The sequence below is a fragment of the Silene latifolia genome, unplaced genomic scaffold (genome assembly GCF_048544455.1).
Source record: "Silene latifolia isolate original U9 population unplaced genomic scaffold, ASM4854445v1 scaffold_75, whole genome shotgun sequence".
NCBI classification, from domain to species: Eukaryota; Viridiplantae; Streptophyta; class Magnoliopsida; order Caryophyllales; family Caryophyllaceae; genus Silene; species Silene latifolia.
This window is the reverse complement of record NW_027413661.1, coordinates 3,918,215-3,922,553: the sequence shown is the minus strand read 5'-3', so window position 1 is coordinate 3,922,553 and position 4,339 is coordinate 3,918,215. Positions and strand designations below refer to the sequence as shown.

The window sequence follows — 4,339 nt, the reverse complement described above, 5'->3', positions numbered from 1 at the left end:
CCTTGGGATCCGACCATTACTTACCTCTTTACTATTAGTAGAGTAGTTTGTGAAGTTATAAATATTGTTTTGGTCTAGGTAACTCCTAACGACAAGTATCCGAAAACAATAGTCCGACCAAAAATGGCGCCGTTGCCGGGGACGGTCTTAACTTGATTTGATTTTCTTTGATTGTTTTTAGTTGTGTCTTTCTTTGCCTTGGGGAAGTAAAACTCCTCAAGGTTTCTTCTAACTGTTTTCGAGTTGTTTGATATTTTGCATATCTAGGAGATTACAAGGTAACTTGTTACCCATTGATCTTGAAATTGAATGAACTTTGACCAACAATAGAAGACTTGCTAGGAATACTTTAAGAGGTATTGGTGAGATTGTGGATATTCAACCAAATAATATTGACTTCATCAAACCTTTTGCAAGAGAAGGAGAGGATAACCCAACACAAAATCAACCACAAAATCAACCCACAATGCCTAAATTTTCATCACATTCCGTACCAACTGAGGAGAACCTACCAAATGGTACTCCCACACCACATCATTTGACCGGTAATTTCATTTCAAAATCCTCATTTATCCAATTAGTCAAAAGAAGCCGATTTCGGGGGATGCCTAGTGAAGACCCTCATTCTCACATGGAGACTTTTTGTGACTATTGTGATGCGATTTTTCAAACCGGAGTTACTCAAGACCAAATTCGATGGGTCTTATTTCCTTTTTCTTTGATTGGTACCGCGAAACAATGGTTAAAGAGCCTTGATAAGGCTACTCTTGGTATCGACTCTTGGAAGAAATTGGCACTTGCTTTCTACAAAAAAGTTCTATCCTCCGGAAAAGACTAACATGCTAAGAGCCCAAATCACCGGGTTCAACCAAAGGGTCGAAGAATCTTTGTATGAAGCTTGGGAGCGATTCAAAGGAACTTGCCACTCATGTCCACATCACGGACTTAGCGAGTGGTTCTTGGTACAACAATTTTGGAATGGTCTTTATTATGACTCCCGAAAAATTCTCAACATAGGATCAAATGGTATGTTCACCGAAGTTGACGATAATCAAACATGGAACAAGATTGAGGAAATGGCGGTCCATAACTCACAATCATGAAGTGGACTCTATTACTCAATTGGGTGCTCAACTTAGTGCTCATATTGATACCAATAATTTGAAGTTTGAGAAGGCTATGGCTATGCTTGAAGAAGCCTCCAAATCACCTAAGAAACATGTTAATGCCATGGTGGCATCTTCATCAATTCCAAGTGGAGTATGTGAGAGTTGTGGAACTTTGGGACATGAACAAAGTGAATGTAGGGGAGCAAGTGAACAAGTGAATGCTTTCCAAGCATACAAGAGTGGTACCCCTTATTCCAACTATTACAATGAAAATACCAAATTCTATCCAAACCTCTCATACAAAAGCCAAAATGTTCAAAATCCTGAAACAACATACACCCCACCTCCAATGAGAAACCAATCACAAAGACCCTTCTACAACCAAAACCAAGGTTACCAAAATGAAACTCCATACAATCAATCCAATGACCAAGGTTTTGATGTTCAAAAAGCGGTCCTCCAAATGCAAAAGAATCAACAAGAATTTTTCACTCAAATGCAAAAAGATAGTCAAGCAAAAGACATCACCATCAACAACATCCTAGCCCACACCAAAATGTTGGAAACCCAAATAACTCAATTAGCATCTTCTAGTTCTCAAAGACAAAAGGGGCAATTACCACCTCAAAGTAATCCCCCAAGACAAGAATCGGTGAGTGCCATCCATTTGAGGAGTGGTACAAGCTATGAAGGGCCAAAGAAGCAAATTGAGGATGACATTGTGGAGACTAGTGACAAGGAAAGAGTTGTGCAAAACTCTAGGGAAGAAGAACCTACCATTCAATAAGCTTCAAAGAAGAAGAATGAAAAAAGGCTAAACAGAAGGAGCCTATTGTGATTAGACTTCCATTCCCAAGTCGTCAAGCTAAGCCTAAGTTTGATGACCAACTTGGAAAATTCATTGAGATTGTGAAGAACTTAGAAGTCTCGATTCCATTCACGGAATTGATCAATCATGTTCCGGCCTATGCAAAGTACATGAAAGACATTCTTACAAAGAAGAAATCCATCTGGAAGCTTGAGACTATTGCTTTCACTAATGTGAGTAGTGCTATTCTTCAAGGAAGTTCACCTCCAAAACTCAAGGATCCGGGAAGTTTTTCCATTCCATGCACTATTGGTGACACTACAATGAACAAAGCTTTATGTGACCTTGGGGTAAATGTAAGTGTTATGCCATACTCGGTAAGCAAGAGGCTAGGAATGGGAGAGCTCAAGTGCACTAACATCACACTTCAAATGGCGGATCGATCGAGAAAGATGCCTTTAGGAGTATAGGAAGATGTGCCCGTGAGAATTGGTAAATTCTTCATCCCGGTAGACTTCGTTATTGTTGATATGGAGGAAGACTCCAACATTCCTATCATTTTAGGAAGACCTTTATTGCACACCGCGGGAGCGGCGATTGATGTGAAAGATGGAGAGCTCACCCTTGATGTGGGAGATGAAACAATCACTTTTAATCTTGACAAGACAATGAGAGCTCCCAGATTACATGAGCCGTGTTTTATGATTGATCACTATAGCCGGTAAGGTGATAAGGAGAAGTTGGCATTTCAATGGAAGAAGAAAGTGGAAGATGCTCCATCCAAAGAGCACGAAAATTTCAACAAAGAGAGCTTGAAAAACTCACCCATGACAAGTGAAGAAGAAGGCCTCATTGGCCAATACAAGAAGGAAGGAGAGTTGTCCTCATCAACTCATGACATTTTTAGGGATCAAGTAGACGAAGTATGCGGTCTTTGGGATGATGAGTTTGAAGGGATATTCAATCCCTATATCGGTTTTGCTATGACCCAAGACCACCATGAAGAACAACAAGTGCAAAGGTCTATTGAAGATCTTTATCATGACAATGAACAAGCTTTCGACTACTTCTTCAAGGTGTTGAGCAACATCAACAACACCTTGAACATGCCCCCTTGACATCTCATTAATGGATGAGAGTTTGGTGGAGTCCTCCCTAAACCACCATTTGTAAATATTCTAACTCCCTAACTTGCATTTTAATTATTGTATTGAATTTTTGTCAATTTTGGATTTACTTTTCTATGCCTTGATCAAGATTTTCATCATTTCGAGAGAAAGTGAGGGAGGGACTTATGTGATTATTGATGTGTAGTGTTTTAACATAGTGTGGGGATAGCAATTGCCTAGGCTATCCAAGCCTTCGTAGTGCCCCCACAATGAAGACCAAATGAATGAAGAGTTAATGACACGGGTTACGAAGTACCCACGGATGGACCTGAATTCGTGTGGTAAAGGGAGAATCTGAGCGGCCCAAAGGGAATCCGCTCGTCCTGAAGACAATCCAAGCGTCTTGGATAAGATCCGCTCGTCCTGAAGGAGCTGGAAAAAGAAGATTTTGCTCTGACTGAGAATCCGAGCATCCCCATTGAGAATCCACTCGTCTCAGTCAGGACGCTCGTCCTACAGGGAAGTCGCTCGTCTCACTGCTGAAAAATTTTGGGATTTCTCCCTGACTAGGAATCCGAGCGTCCCGACAGCAGTCCGCTCGTCCTCCTTTAAAAAGACGCTCTTCTTCCTCAGAAGACGCTCGTCTCAGCGCGTCTTTTTCCTGAAGCCAACTGCAGCTGAATCCGAGCGTCCCGACATAAAGCCGCTCGTCTCCCCCTCTGATTTTCAAATCCAACAGGATTAAAAACCCCAACATTCTCAATTCATTTACTCATTCACAACATAAACACAACTCCAAACCCTCAAAACCCTCATTCTCTCCATCAACCAACATCAAATTTCTTAACCAAAACCACTCAAATTAATCCCAAACTTCCTAACAACTCAATTAAATCACTCCTTTACCAACAACAAGTGATTAAAACACCAACATCTTCAAACTTTGAATCGATTTTTAGGATACAAGGCAACATTCAACTATCCTAAATCGATTTTGGTTTTATTGGAATTTGAAGAAATAAAACTTATCTTTGGTGTTACTACACAAAGGAGAACATGGCAAGAACAAAAGGCGTAAATAAGGCACCCTCAAAGAAGAACCTTTCCAAAAGACAACAAGCTCTTCAAGCTATTCAAGCATCAAAGGCATTGGTGGTTCAAAGTGCAAGGTTGGAAATTCAAGAGTCTAATCCTCCTATGGAAGCTACTACTTCTACTACTCCGGTTGTTGAACAACTAGATGATTATCCGGAGGTAATTTTCACTTCCGACTCTCATAGGAAGAAATTTGTTTCCTTTTCTAAGAAAACTAT

At 40.5% G+C, this 4,339-nt stretch overlaps 1 non-coding gene across 1 annotated transcript; it reads right to left on the bottom strand.

The window, feature by feature from the left end:
- Nucleotides 1–839: 839 nt before the first annotated feature.
- On the bottom strand, nt 840–946 carry LOC141640315 (small nucleolar RNA R71). The gene has a single exon (XR_012542947.1). It is a non-coding gene; the product is annotated as a small nucleolar RNA R71 (small nucleolar RNA).
- Nucleotides 947–4,339: the final 3,393 nt, after the last annotated feature.